Here is a 16560-nt window from a genome sequence, read left to right as displayed (position 1 = left end):
AGAATAGAAATGTCATGACTCAGTTAACAATGCTTTATTATTCACATTGATCTTTTTTATAGTGTTCTTTATCTCAAAAACATTGTAAATCAGATATCTACCTCCCACTCTTTTGTTCATTTGCAAATTTTTATTATTCTAGTTTAAGAAAGCAATGGTGTGTCAAGAGTTAGTGTATACTGTTTATGTTCTCCCTGCTTCAAAATCTTTTCCTCTGTATGAAGTGGAGATGCCAGAAGCATTCCTAATTCTAACTTCTTTAAATACCCTCATAAGAAAATTTTGTATCTCCTCTGGATCAAAAGAGGTTTGATGTTTTTTTAAATCCACAAAGATGAAACAATGGAGTGAAAGTATACTTTAGTGCTAAGAACAAAAGTACTTTAGAGTTATGTCTTTTAAAATATTATCACTTCTGACTCAGTTTCTCCCCCTCTAGCTATGCATGTGACTTGTACCACACTTTTGCCCTCTAACAATTCAGGATATATGGTGGGGCTATTGTTGAAATAACATCACCACGAGCCCCGTTTTTGACAGATGATGCCACTGGAGGGAGTACTGGCCTCCTTGGACTTAAAAAAGCATGGCATCAAATCATTGTTCCTTCAGCAACTACTAAGTTGGTTACTGATAGGATGTTGACATGATTTAAAACAATTTCGAAGTGGTATGAAGCATAGCACTTTATTCCTGAATTCACCTCTATATGGAAGGGTATGATAGCTATGTGGGTTAACCAGCATTTATTTAAGTAAAAACCATACAGTACCTCACCTAACAGATGAATTGGAAGCAAGACAGCAACCAGGAATTCACTCACTCATTTAGGAAACATTTATAGGCTCTTTATAAAGTACCCGGCAATAGGCTAAGTGCTGGTAGATACACAGAGATGAAAAAGACCTGGCTCTGCCTTCAGAGTTCACTATTCAGTGGGGCGACAGGCATTCAGACAACTTCAGGAGCATATGATAAGCAGATAATAGAGGTATGTACACAGTTCTGTGGGTACAAAATTCAGGAATTTGCAATTATGTTGGATGTCATGCAGAAAAATATCTAAGAGAAGATGAAATTTTCATTGAGTCCTAAAAAATTAGTATTCAATTGCCAGTTGGCAATTAAAAGCAGGAACATTCCATGAAGTAGACAAAGTTTGTACACCTTGGAAGTGTGAAAAACAGTGTTTAGTAGAGCATGGTAAGATCATGGGGGGGGGGTAGGGGGAGGAGAGAAAGGGACCGGTGAGCGTTAAGATGAAGATTTTTATCTTTTCTTATGGATTTTAGACTTTAGCCACTGGGGCGGTGGTTCTTGCGATCTAGGAGAGATGGATCCCAAGGGAATATGTGGATCTTCTCTTGGAAAAATGCACTATATTCAGACATATGATACAGGTGATCCACCCCTACCCCCCAAACATACAAACTATATCCAAATTCCTTTAACTCCTATTGCAGAGCCTGAAATAAAGGTTTTAAGTAGGAATAAAACAAGATCATATCTTTGTCTCAGAAAGGCCAATATGAAGGATGGATTGTAGGGAAAGTAGACTGGAGTCCAGGATTCTAGTTATTGTTATTTGTCTGCTCTCTTCCAAATTAACATGTAAACCAGTCACTGCCTTCTCCTTACACTGTTTTTCTCTAAGCCACTGTGATGTCAGTCTCTCTGAGTCTTTCCATACCTCTTCTCCTTGCCCAAGAGATGAGAACATTTTAAGAAAAAGAGTCTGGTTAAAAGGACCACATGCTACAAAGAAAGCAGTAATATTTCCAGATGGAAACCAAACCAATGAGTTTGGCAATTTGGTGATGTTTGTTAGAATAATTTCAATACATGAGGAAGGATAGAAGACAGATTAATTTAGGATGGGGGGAAAACAGAAATAAGAATATAGAAAAGTTGAACATGTATTACTCTCAGTAGGTAATAATCGCTAAATATTTCTAGAGGCTTTTGATGTACCAATATTCCATAAGGCTTTCGATGTATAAGCAGATCTAAATCCTTACCTTAACCCTAGGGGCTAAACATTATTACTATCCACATTTTACATATCAGGAGGCTGAGGCACAGAAAGATAATATAAGTTGTGAATTAAAATTACAGCTCGTGAGAGGTGCAGTTGGGATTTAAACCAGAAAGTCTGGTTTCAGAAAAGAAGGTGAGCTTTTTTCTACTACAATGCACTGCCTTTGATAAAGTAGATGTCATAGGTAAATAGTAATATTAATAGTACATGTACTATAATGGGTAATATTGATAATATAGTAGTATTGTGATAGTAATTAGTGAGCAATAGATATGCAAAGGAGAAACTTTAATCTCAATTTGAATAGGTTGTCACTATTACTAGAATAACGTGTGCTAAATATTTCACTATTTGGGACTGGATAAGGTACTAGCAGTAGTCTTTAGTGCCCCTAAGTTTTAGAAGTTTTGATATGAAGAAACATTCTTCAAAGGTGAATATCGATAGCAAGATCTAAAGTATTATAGTAATGTAAAAATACTGAAGAGACCTAATGCTCTATCATGTTGTGTTTCACTGTATATGGAAAAAACCTTGACAAAATCTTTTGTCTCTGATGAAAGTTTTTTTTTGAACTCTTTTAAATTTTATTATGTTATGTTAGTCACCATATAATACATCATTAGTTTTGATGTTGTGATCCACAATCCATTGTTTTTGTATAACACCCAGGGCTCCATGTAGTACGTGCCCTCCTTAATACCCATCACCAGGCTAACCCATCCCCCCACCCCCCTCCCCTCTAAAACCCTGTTTGTTTCTCAGAGTCCATAGTCTCTCATGGTTCGTCTCTCCCTCCGATTTCCCGCCCCCCGCATTTTTCCCTTCCTTCTCCTAATGTCCTCCATGCTGTTCCTTATGTTCCACAAATAGTGAAACCCTATGATAATTGACTTTCTCTGCTTGACTTATTTCACTTAGCATAATCTCCTCCAGTCCCATCCGTGTTGATGTAAAAGTTGGGTATTCATCCTTTCTGATGGCTGAGTAATATTCCATTGTATATACGGACCACATCTTCTTTATCCATTCATCTGTTGAAGGGCATCTCGGCTCTTTCCACAGTTTGGCTATTGTGGACATTGCTGCTATGAACATTGGGGCGCATATGGCCCTTCTTTTCACTACCTCTGTGTCTTTGGGATAAATATCCAGGAGTGCAATTGCTGGGTCATAGAGTAGCTCTATTTTTAAATTTTTGAGGTACCTCCACACTGTTTTCCAAAGTGGCTGTACCAACTTGCATTCCCACCAACAGTGTAAGAGGGTTCCCCTTTCTCCACAACCTCTCCAACATTTGTTGTTTCTTTCCCAGTCCATTTTTGCCATTCTAACTGGTGTAAGGTGGTATCTCAGTGTGGTTTTGATTTGAATTTCCCTGATGGCTAATGATGATGAACATTTTTTTCATGTGTCTCCTAGCCATTTGCATGTCTTCTTCAGAGAAGTGTCTTTTCATATCTTCTGCCCATTTTTTTGACTTGATTATTTGTTTTTTGGGTGTTGAATTTGAGAAGTTCTTTATAGATCTTGGATACCAGCCCTTTATCTGTAGTGTTATTTGCAAATATCTTCTCCCATTCTGTGGGTTGCCTCTTTGTTTTGTTGACTATTTCCTTTGCTGTGCAGAGGCTTTTTATCTTGATGAAGTCCCAAAAGTTCATTTTTGCTTTTGTTTCACTAGCTTTTGGAGATGTATCTTGAAAGAAGTTGCTGTAGCTGATGTCAAAGAGGTTACTGCCTATGTTCTCCTCTAGGATTTTGATGGATTCCTGTTTCACACTGAGGTCTTTCATCCATTTTGAGTTTATCTTTGTGTATGGTGTTAGAGAATGGTCAAGTTTCATTCTTCTGCATGTGGCTGTCCAATTTTTCCAACACCATTTACTGAAGAGACTGTCTTTTTTCCATTGTATGTTTTTTCCTGCTTTGTCAAAGATTATTTGATCGTAGAGTTGAGGGTCCATATCTGGGTTCTCTATTCTGTTCCATTGGTCTGTATGTCTGTTTTTGTGCCAGTACCATGCTGTCTTGGTGATCACAGCTTTGCAATATCGCTTGAAATCAGGCAACGTGATGCCCCCAGCTTTGTTTTTCTTTTTCAACATTTCCTTGGTGATTCGGGGTCTTTTCTGATTCCATACAAATTTTAGGATTGTTTGTTCCAGCACTTTGAAAAATATCATTGGAATTTTGATTGGGAATGCATTGAAGGTATAGATTGCTCTGGGTAGCATAGACATTTTAACAAGAGTTTAATTTGAAAAGTTAACTATCTGCAGCTTAAGTATTCATTCTTATCCCTCAAAAGGAGCCATTTGTCTTTTGACTAATGTTAAGTTGCCAAAAACATAATGTCTCACTAATAGAGAGTCAGAGATGGTCTCGGTTTTTCAACGATAGCACAAAAGTTCTGGGAGAAGAATCCCTGGGACTCTTGGCTCTCAGTTGTTTGTCCTTATCTTCTGGCTAAAATATGTAGGAAAATATTTCCCAAGTCAATGTACTGGATCCTGATGAAATAGTCAAGATTTTTTACTTTTTAAAAGTATGGTGCTAAGTGTTGAAAATTGAAAACAAAAATACAAAGAGTTTTGTACTTAATAAAGAAAAATATATATTCCTCCCACTGATGTTTTTTCATGAATCATTTATTCTTTGATAGAGAGTATTCAGGTTTTATTTGTATTATGGTTTTCTTTACTGATGAAAATGTACAGCTGGGTTATACCCCGAAATTCCTTCATTCATTTGGTAAGTGGTATTGAGTGTCTACTATGTGGCAGACATTGTAGTAGGTGAGGAAAAACTCAGATAACAACCTAAGTCAGTCTTCAGATAGCTTCCAGTAGCCAAGTCCGGTAAAGTGACACTGAGAACTCCATGTACCAAATGCTATGACAGAGGTTATGGGCTTACCAGTGAGGGATGCTCACAGCCTCCATGTTAAAAGGTCTTCCCAGAGAAGATAAATCAAGATATGAATCTAGAGGAAGGATAGGAAGGATGTGCATTTTCTTTTGCAAAAAGCATAAAACTTTTGGTAAAAATTTTTTTTTTCTGTTACCAGCATCCTGGTACACATTGTAGAAGAGGAACCAGCGAAGGAGAAGGAAAACCAGAGACTGCCAAGTAAGGTGGGTGTGTAAGACTATTTAGTGGTCAGCAGTGCTGGTGCATATATATATATATATATATATATATGAACCTTATGTATTCAGAAAGTTCCTTCTTTACATATATTGGTGGATCCAATGCTTCAAATGTGACTAAGGAAAATATTCTCAATTATACCATCTTTAGCTCATGAAGATTGGTGACTTGGATGCATACTGAGTTGAATGTACTTCTTTCTGGACACAAAGTTAAACAACATTTTCCAGTGGTTTTTTGCATCTGGGTGGTGTCATGCAAATTGTTCTGGCGGAAGGGATGTGGGCGAAAATGATGTGCCACACTTGCAAGTTTGTCCTCTAAACTATGTCATGTGATTCTCCACATTTTATTCTTTATGTAATGGACAGCTTTAAGCAAAAAATGCAGTAGTGGGTTGGGGGTGGGGTAATTGGGTGATTGGCATTAAGGAGGGCACCTGACGTGATGAGCACTGGGTGTTCTAAGCAACTGATAAATTATTAAACATTAAATCTGAAACTAATGATGTACTATATGTTGGCTAATTAAATTTAAAGAAAAAAGAAAAAGAAAAAAATAATGCAGTAGAAAACTGAGGAGCCCCCTGGGGGTAGCAGAGCCAAAAGATAAAACAGCCTGGATCCTTGAGTCACCACATGGTGGACAGCAACTCAAAAATATCTACCTGCATTGAACTTTGGCTTGGGATGAACTTTTATTAAGTTAGTCCACTAAAAAGTAGGGTTTGGTTTTTACAGCCACTGCTCTTAATAAATCTGGCTAATGTTATGCAGTACAACTCATATGTGAATTAATTAATGAATATTTTTCAGTATTTATTATACAATAATTTAGAAGTATTTAGTATTGAATTCCAGGACTTGAATAGAGCATATTTATTATGTAATTTTATCCTATAAGAAATGCTATGAAGTAGGTATTATTACTGCCATCCCCACTATAATGGTTGAGAAATTGGGGCCCCACAGTTGGAGATATTTACTTAAGATCATAGAATGTGGCCAGGATTTGAATCCATGTTCTTAGACATGAGAGCTGCCCACTTAACAGTATATTGTGTCCCACTGGTAGATATGATAATGTATGTTGAACAACTGATGTCTTATATTATTTCTTACAAGAAGGTAAACATAGTTGAGTAACAACCAGCATAGTTCCCTTTATTCTGTAAAATAATGTGGAAGATCCATTTCATCCTGAGTATAACAACAGAAATTCTTTTCACCAGTGTGTCCTTTCATTAAAATATGTATTTAGATATAGACTTGTGTCAGACCTTTATTTTTGACCACTAGAATTTTATTTGGTTCTCAAAACCTCTACCAACCCATTTTATAATTAGGCCAATAATAGATGAATCATATATATACACACACTTTCTAAGTCTAGCCAAATGGATATTTGAAGAACAATGGAAATCCCTCTTGGAATTGGCTGATAGAAGTCATTTATTTATTATTTACTGTTTAATATGTGGTTTCATTTAACAAAAACAAAACTGAACTGTAAAGTAACAAGCTGTGAATTATTAGTCAAGGATTCTCATTTTTTGATGGATACCTCCTCTATGGTTTACGCTATGGAACAATTTATCCCACCCTTTCATCCTCCTTGAATTTTGGGAAGACAACGTTCCATGATGAATGCAAGGGCCAAGTATGCATTCAAATACGAGGATTCTGCATACCCGCCACACCGTGCTTGTGCTATTCTCCTCCCAGGTGGGAGAAGAGGATCTCAAGCAACAAAGCTCTTTATTAAAATGGTGAACTTCCGTTAGAATAAAAAGACCTTCAACTTGATTACTTGTGCTATTGTTCCCTGCTCACAGGAGCTGGATTGACCCTTATGAAGGACTAGGAACTGTGAGGTACATCAACACTGGCCATGGCTCTGCATTTGTAACAAATACATTTTTACCTTTCGTGACAAAACAGCCCTATTGTTATCAGCTGTAAATCTATTAAAAACACGCAAGGGTATTTTAGTATGTGTATCGTGCATGAAAAATATTATTGCCTGACAGGCTCTGCTTGGCAATGGAAAAGAGGTTTTATTGAAGGAAAACAGTAGTAGCAAATGGTGAGCAGTGCACAGGAAGGTAATTGTGCCTTTAACATTGGCGGCACACGTTCACTTAAGACGAAGACTCCTGCCCCTGCCTCATCCGCACCCAAAGGACCTGCTAGACAAGCAGCCAGTCATCTCTCTCTGGGATCAAGCTGTCAATGCAAACTTGAATTCTTTCCCTTTTTCTGAGCTAAGCTCTACCCCCAGAGCTCCCAACGCCTTCCTGAGTGAAAGCTCTAAAAGAGCTCCCTTCTAAATTGCCTCACATGCGCCTCGCTCTTCAAACTGACAGAACAAAAGAGCCAAATTACAAAAGTATGGTCTAAGTGACTTGTTAGTTGCACTGGATGATTACTTCTTAATGGGCTCTGAGAACAGGCTGTGGGTTTTGAGGCTGCTTAACTAAACCTTGCAGAGTTCTTTCCTAGTTAGTTACTAATTAAGGTTGATTTGCTTAATCAGCTAAACACACACTAATGAAAGAAAGAGTGACAGAGAGAAAGGAGATGGGGCAAAAGGTAGACCCTTCTCCTCTCTCTTACCCTTCCCAATTAGTGGCAATGAAATTACTTGGATTAAGAGTCACAAAAATAAATTCTCATCTGGAAGGACTAAACAGGCCTGCTGTGATGTGTGTGTGTGTGTGTGTGTGTGTGTGTGTGTGTGTGTTCATGGCTTTTTCCCTTCCCAAACTGATGCTATGCCAAATAATAGTCCTGTTTTCTTGAAGGCTAGTTAGCGCTGGATGCTCCCAAAGCCTATTGTCTGCTCCTTCCGCCCTGCTTCCCCCTAACTGTTAATGAATGTGTTCAACTGGCCAGGGTCACTTTATTATTCTGACATAATGAACTGGGGGATGTGATTTCCAAGTTCTTAGGCTGACACTGGCAGGGTGATGATTTCACCTCGAGGTGCCCCAACTGTATACTCGACACACTTGGAAGAATAAATATTGATCTGCTTTCTGAGGATGTGCACCATGTGAAATGTTAATGCTTTTAAACGACTTTGGACATACAAAGTAGCTATTATTACCACTATTATTATAAGGTATAAAATCTCAGAGTATCTCATCTTTACCCTTTATCCTCATGATTAGTGCACATGTGCTGAGTGTCCACTGTATTCACACCACCACTCATGTGACTGGATATAGTGATGACATTCTAAGACAAAGACATTCATTTTGTGACTCCATAGCAAGGAAAGGAAGGGTTATTCTCCACAATAATGTGAATACTTATTGTTTTGTGAACTACTGATAATGAATGTTTATTCCCTCATGGGTCCTCACTTGTTAATGGGTTGGAGATTTTCTACTTGTCTTCCCTAGGTGATTCATTCTTTTCTATAAAAGGAAGGACAAAAATTGCCATATAAAATCATAGTTGGCTATAAAAGTTTGAGGCCCTAAGAGAGATGGGGTTAATAGCTGAACTCTGGTTTGGCAGAATAATTTCTGAGAAAGTTGGATACTAAAAGTGGGTTTCCCCCAAACCATGATATAGGAGATAGTCCTAGTTAAATTGCCTTATGTAAGAAAATGCTGAAATTTGTGGTTTGGGTGGTACTGGTGAAGTCTGAGAGAAATAGGAGTACAGTAATATGGCAGGAGGCAAGATCTCAGAATGGCATAATGGACAATGAGAATGGTCAAGTGACATAGTTAGCAACATGGCTGTCTGAGATCATTTTAAACTGCTTGCTAGATAGTACTTTGATTGCAAAGCGCTCATCCCCATTATTTTTTCACTTTTGTCAAACTCCAGTGAAGCCAGCTGAGGACCCAGATAGGTGAGTGAGGTGTGGAAAAGTTTGCAATGAGCAATTTGGGATTGGGTAGGAGGAAATTCTGCTTTTCTCAAGGATTCTAGACACTTGAAGAGATTCCTGGGCTGATGTCTGATTTATACATTTGCTTACTTATTAAATGTCTTTATTCAACTAATGGTTATTGAAAATCTACTATGTGTCAGGGATGCTGATAGTGGTTTGGGAATACAAAAGTGACTAGTACTGATAAGATTTCTGTGCTTAATACAGCTTATCATCATAAGCAATGGAATACACCTATATCTACCTTGCAGCAATTTAAAAATTTATAATGATTTTATGTGATATGCCCACATACTACCACTCCTACTGTCTTCCCTACTTCTTCCTTGCTACCTTTGTTTTCAGTGAATTAATTTCTTCATTGGTTCCCAGTTTTTAAAATTTTGCTCAAGTCACTGTCATATGTAATGCCTCTCTTCTTCTCACCTAGTTAAATCCTGCCAGCTTCTCTTTAAAACCTGCCTTGGACATCCTCAGCCCAAAGAAACATCAAGATTTTTCTGATTTAATTGGTCTGGAGTATACTGTGGACATCATAATTTGTGACAGCTGCCAAGATGATTCTAATGTATAGTCAGGGTTGAGAACCACTCTCCAAAAGTGGACATATCGAGAGAGTTCAAGAGGGCAGTCTAGGAAGATCCTGAGCTCAGCTCTTCTTGTGGACACAACAGATCTATAGCCTCATATGGAATAATTCCCTCTGAAGGGGTTATAGGAGCTGGATAAACAGAGCCTGCACAACAAGGGACAGAACTGAGATGGGTAGAGGGGTAGAGACATGGTCTCAAGAAAAAAAAAAAGCCACACCCCAAGAACTGTGTTCTAAGGGTGAAAGGGGGTTTCAAAGATTTCCTGAAGAGGAAGAAACTTGAGCTCCACATCAGGGACCCTAACTGTTAGATCCTACACAAGAGAGATGAGCCCCCAAAACATCTGGCTTTGAAAACCAACAAGGAGTACATCCAGGAAAACTCTAGAACTGTAGAGAAAGGAAAATTGCTTTTAAAGGGTTTGTGAAGACTCACTCACCCTGGAAACCAGCACAAAACACCAGATTGAAAAGTGCATAGACCATCGATGAAGGAGACCCACTTGCTAATCCTGGAGCACCTACTGAAGAGGAAGGAGGTAGCTGGGCCTCTCCTCAGTGACTGAGATGCTAGAGGCAGACATTCTTGCTATTTTGTTCTGCTGTGCAGATCCTGGCACTAGTGGGTGCCATTTTGGAATCCCCTCTTTAAACTGTGAATGCCAGGGTCATATCCCTCTGAGAGCCCTGCACAAACTGCACTTAGGCTGGCCTCACAGCTAATAGGATGATATTGCTGCCCACCACTGTGCCCCCAGCAGTTGTGGCCAGGCTTTGCAGACAGCAGGGCCAGGGGCCAACACTGCCTGCCAGTGTACCTGCAACAGTCACAGTCTTGCCACAACAGAAGGGCATATGCCGCCCACACAGGGGACCTTCCTGGAGCACCTGGCTCTGATGGCACAGGAATGGTGCTTCTGGGCTAAACAGGACATCTCCTACATAAGGTCACTCCTTTAAGACTGGGAGACATAGCCAAACTACCTAATACATAAAAACAAACACAGAGTTAGGCAAAATGAGAGAATAGAGATATGTCCCAAATGAAAAAACAAGACAAAACCCTCAGAAAAATAGCTAAACAAAATGAAGATAAGCAATCTACCCAATGAAGAGTTCAAAATATTGGTCCTAAAAATGCTTACTGAACTCAGAAGAATGGATAAACACAGTGAGACCTTCAACAAAAAAATAGAAAATGTAAGAAAGTGTCAACCAGAGCTGTGGAATACAATAACAAAGAAATGGAAAATACACTAGAGGTAATAAACACCAAACTAGATAATTCAGAGGAATGGATTGGTGACCTGGGAGGAACTGTAGTGGAAATCATCTAAACTGAACAGAAAATAGAAAAAAAAAATTTTTTTTAAATGAGGATGGTTTAAAGGACCTGGGACAACATTAAGCATACTAATGTTTGCATTATAGTGGTCTCAGAGAAGAGAAAGACACAGGGCAGAACAATTATTTGAAGAAATAAAAGCTGAAAACTCTAACTTGAGGAAGGAAACAGACATCCCGGTCCAGAAAGAACATAAAAGTCCCAAGTAAGATGAACCCAAAGAGATCCATATAAAGACATGTCATAATTAAAATGTCAAAAATTAAAGATAAAGAGAGAATCTTAAAAGTGGTAAGAGAAAAGCAGTTAGTTACATTTAAGGGAACCCCTATAAGACTGTCAGCTGATTTTGCCACAGAACTTTGTAGACCACAAGGGAGTGGCATGTATATTCAAAGTGCTGAAAGGAAAATACTTCCAACCAAGAATACCATATCTGGTAAATTTAAAATTCAGAATTGAAGGGTAGATCAAGAGTTTCCCAGACAAGCAAAAGCTAAAGGAGTTCTTTACCCCTGGACTAGCTTTATAAGAAATATTAAAGGCCTTTTTTAAGTGAAAAGAAAGAGCACTGATTAGTAACAAGAACACTCATGGAAGAAAAAAAATCACACTGGTAAAGACAGACATAGAGTAAAGGTAATGGATCAACCACATTACAGCTAGTATAACAGTTAAAAGACAAAAGTGGTTTAAATCAACTATATCTACAACAACTAGTTAGGGGATACACAAAATAAAAAGATTTAACATATAACATCAAAAACATAAAATATGGGAGGAGGCAGTAAAAATGTAGTCCTTTTAGAATGCATTCAAACTTAAGTGAACACTAAGTTAAAATAGACTGTTATATACATAGGTTGTTATATAGAAATCTCATGGTAACCACACACACAAAAACACACCTACAATAGATACATAAAAAATAAAGAGAAGGGAATTCAAACATAACACTAAAGTTATCAAATTGCAAGGAAAAAGAACAAGAGAAGAGCAAAGAAACAAATGAACTACATGGGTAACCAGAAAACAGTTGAGAAAAAGGGCAATAAATACATACGTATCAGTACTTATTTTAAATGTAAATAGACTAAATGTTCCAATCAAACACCTAGAGTGACTGAATGGATAAAAAACAAAAAACAAGACCCATCTATATGCAGCCTACAAGAAACTCACTTCAGATCGAAAGATACACACAGACTGAAAGTGAAGGGATGAAAAAATACTCCATGCAAATGGAAATGAAAAGAAAGCTGGGATAACAATACTTACATCAGACAAAATAGACTTTAAAATAGACTGTAACAAAAGACAAAAAAGGGCATTACATAATGAATACCCCTAAAGGGGTCAATCCAACAAGAGGATATAGCACTAATAAATATTTTTACACCCAATATGGGAGCACCTAAATATATAAAGCAAATATCAACCGACACAAAGAGAGAAATTGACAATAACAAAGTACTAGTTAGGGACTTTAATACCCCACTTACATGATGGGTGGATCAGACAGAAAAGTAATAAGGAAATATTGGCCTTCAATGACACATTAGATCAGATGGACTTAATAGATATATAGAGAATGTTCGTTTAACCCAAAACCATTGAAATGCATGTTCTTTTCAAGTGCATATGAAACATTCTCCAGGATAGATCATGTGTTAGATCAAATAATCAGTGGATCAACAAAGAAACCAGAGGAAATAAAAAAGAAATACCTTGAAACAAATGAAAGTGACAACTCAATGTTCCACAATCCCTGGGATGTAGCAAAAGCAGTTCTTAGAGGGAAATTTATAGCAATAAAGGCCCACCTTAAGAAACAAGAAAAATCTCAATCTAACCTTACACCTAAAGGAACTAGAAAAAAAAGAAATACCAAAGTTAGTAGAAGGAAGAAAACAATAAAGATAAGAGCAGAAATAAATGACATAGAAACTAAAAAACAATAGAAAAGATTAATGAAACTAAGTCTGATTCTTTGAAAAGATAAAAAAATTGTTAAACTGTGAGCCAGACTCATGAGGAAATAAAGAGGACCTAAATAAATAAAATTGGAAATGAAAAAGAAAAAGGTACAACTGAACAGATTTCTGATACAACAGAAATACAAAGAATGATAAGAGACTAGTACAATCATATGACAAACTGGACAACCTCAAATTGCATCAGTAATAATAATAGTAAAAAAAAAAAAAAAACCCTCCCAATAAACAAAAGTTCAGAACCAGAAGTCTCCACAGGTGAATTCTACCAAATATTTCAAGAAGCGGAATTAATACCTATCCTTCTCAAACTATTCCAAAAAATCGAAGAGGAAGAAACACTTAACAAACATTCTACAAGGTGAACATTACCCTGGTACCAAAACCAGACAAGGCACTATAAGAAAAGAAAACTATAGACCTATATTCCTGGTGAGCACAGGTGCAAAAATCCTCAATAAAATAATAGCATACCAAATTGAGCAATTTATTAAAAAAACCATACACTATGATCAAGTGGGATCTATTTGAGGGATGCAAAGATCATTGAATATCTGCAAGTCAACCAACCTGATGTACCACAATAACAAAACAAAGGGTAAAAATGATATGATCATCTCAGTACATGCAAAAAAGCATCTGACAAATTTCAACATACATTTATGATAAAAATTCTCAGCAAAGTGGGTATAGGAAGAATGTACCTCAACATAATAAAGACCATATAAGACAAACCCATAGCCAACATTACACACAATGGTGAAAAGCCGAAAGCTTTTCCTAAGTTCAGGAACAAAGAGGCTCACTCTCCCACTTCTATTCAGCATAGTATTGGAAGTCCTAACCACAGCAACTAGGCAAGAAAAACAAATGAAAGGCATCCAAATTGGAAAAGAAGTAAAACTGTCATAATTTGCATGTCATCAAAACTCTAAAGACTCCGCCAAAAAACTATCAGAACTAATAAATTCAGTAAAGTTGCCAAATATAAAATTAATACACAGAAATCTATTGTGTTTCTATCACTAATAACAAACTATCAGAAATCAAGAAAACAATCCCATTTATAATTGCATCAAAAAGAATTAAATACCTAAGAATAAATTTAACCAAGGAGGTAAAAGACCTATACTATGAAAATTATAAGGCACTGATGAAAGAAATGAAAGATGACACAAATAAATGGAAAGATATTCCATGCTCATTGATTGGAAGAATTAATATTGTAAAATGTCCATACTATCCAAAGCAGTCTACACATTCAATGCAATCCTTATCAAAATATCAATTTTTTTCCCCAGAATTAGAACCAGTAATCCTAAAATTTGTATGGAATCACAAGAGACCCCAAATAGCCAAAGCAATCTTGAGAAAGAACAAAGCTGGAGGTATTATACTCCTTTATTTCAAACCATACTACAAAGCAGTTATAATCGAAACAGTATGGTATGGGTATGAAAATGGACACATCAATCAATGGAACAGAAGAGAGCCCAGAAATAAACTCACACTTGTATAATCATTTAATTTACAACAAAGGAGGCGAAGATACACAATGGGGAAAAAATAGTTTCTTCCGTACACGGAACTGGGAAAACTGGACAGCTACGTGCAAATGAATGAAACTGAACCACTTTTTTACCATATATAAAAAAATAAACTAAACAATCGATTAAAGATTCAAATGTAAGTCCTGAAACCAGGAAGTTTCCTAGAAGAAAACATAAGCAGTAAGCTCTTTGACATCAATCTGGATGACATTTTTTGGATCTGTCTTCCAATGCAAGGACAAGAAAAGCAAAAGTAAAGCAGTGGGTCTATGTCAAACTAAAAAGCTTTTGCACAGCAGAGAAAGCCATTAACAAAATGAAAAGGCAACCTACTGAATGGAAGAGGACATTTGCAAATGATATATCCAATGGAGGGTTAATGTCCAAAATATATAAAGAACTCCTATAACTCAATATCAAAAGAACAAACAATCCAATTTAAAAATGAACAGAGGACATGAATAGACATTTTTCCAAAGAAGACTTACAGATAGCCAACAGGCACATGAAAAGATGCTCAACATCTCTAACCATCAGGGAAATGCAAATCAAAACTGTAACAAGATACCACTTCACATCTCTCTGAATGCCTATTATCAAAAAGACACAAAATAAATATTGGCAAGGATGTGGAAGAAAGGGAACACTTATGTACTGCTACTAAGAATATAAATTGGTACAGTCACAAAGGAAAACAGTACAGAAGTTCTTCAAAAAATTAGAAGTAGAATTACTATACAATCCAGCAATTCTTTTGTATGTATTTATCCAAAGAAAATGAAAACACTAATTTGAAAAGATATATGCACCCCTATGTTCATCACAGCATTATTGACAATAGCCAAGATGTGGAAGCAACCTAAATATCCATCAGTAAACAAATGGATAAAGAAGATGTGGTGTGTATACACGTGTGGAGACATACATACACACTGGAATGTTACTTGGTCATAAAAAGATGAAATCTTGCCATTTGCAACAACATGGATGGACCCAGAGGACATTATGCTATAGGAAATAAGTCAGACAGAGAAAGACAAACACCATATGATTTTACTTATATGTGGAATTTCCAAAACAGAAACAGAAACAGGCTCAGGGATCCAGAGAACAAACATGCAAGAGAGGAGGGGGCATCAGGATGGACAAAATAGATGAAAGGGATTCAGAGGTACAATCTTCCAGTGATAAAATAAGTAAGATGTGCGAATGAGATGTACAGTATAGGGAATATAGTAAAAAATATAGTAACAGTTTTATATGTTGACAGATGGTAACTAGACTTACTTGGTGACCCTTTTGTAATGTGTGTAAATATAGAATCACTGTGTTGCACACGTAAAACTGATACAGTGTTGTATGTCACTTATTCTTAAATAAAAAATAAAAATTAAAAAATTAAAACCAACCCCTCCCACAAAAGTATACATATAAAATCTTATTGGTACAGTTTGCTATGATTGTATTTAACTGCAATATCTGTCTCTTCCTTTACATTTTCTATACCCTATCAGAGGAGAAAAGGCCCTCTTCCTTTTAAAGGTGAATACATGTATCAGGGAATTGCACCCCTATGTCTTCACCATATACAAGACATATCTTTGTCCACCATTGTCCCCTTCCCCTTTATTTTGAGTTTCACTCTACTGTCTCCTTCCTCCCTTTGCATGTATGCTTACATGTACCATAGCCCCAAATGCTTCTTGCATTAATTTTTCCATCCATTTCCTCAAAGAAGTCCTTAACACCTACTACTTCATTATTCACTCATTCCTTAATCCCTCAAAATTGACTTCCATCCCCATTTAAATGAAACTCATCTTTCAAAGCTCATGTGATACCTCATGCTATGTGCTTCATTACACTTTGTTAAATGAATAAACAAGTGAATACATGACTTTCTCATCACCAAATCAATGATCTTTAATCAGTTTTCCTCCTCCTTGATACATGGTCAGTCAGTACCATGACTCCATCCC

The 16560-nt window shown here is 36.8% G+C and overlaps 1 protein-coding gene across 2 annotated transcripts in view; it reads right to left on the bottom strand.

The window, feature by feature from the left end:
- Positions 1-16560, bottom strand: part of MDFIC2 (MyoD family inhibitor domain containing 2) — a 111381-nt gene that overhangs the window by 26620 nt on the left and 68201 nt on the right. The gene's annotated exons all lie outside the window — the stretch shown is intronic.

The sequence above is a fragment of the Eumetopias jubatus genome, unplaced genomic scaffold, assembly GCF_037043125.1.
Source record: "Eumetopias jubatus isolate StellerSeaLion01/CBP00866 unplaced genomic scaffold, mEumJub1_p1.0 scaffold_1, whole genome shotgun sequence".
NCBI classification, from domain to species: domain Eukaryota; kingdom Metazoa; phylum Chordata; class Mammalia; order Carnivora; family Otariidae; genus Eumetopias; species Eumetopias jubatus.
Note: the sequence above shows the minus strand (reverse complement) of the source record. Positions and strands in the feature narration are given on the sequence as shown.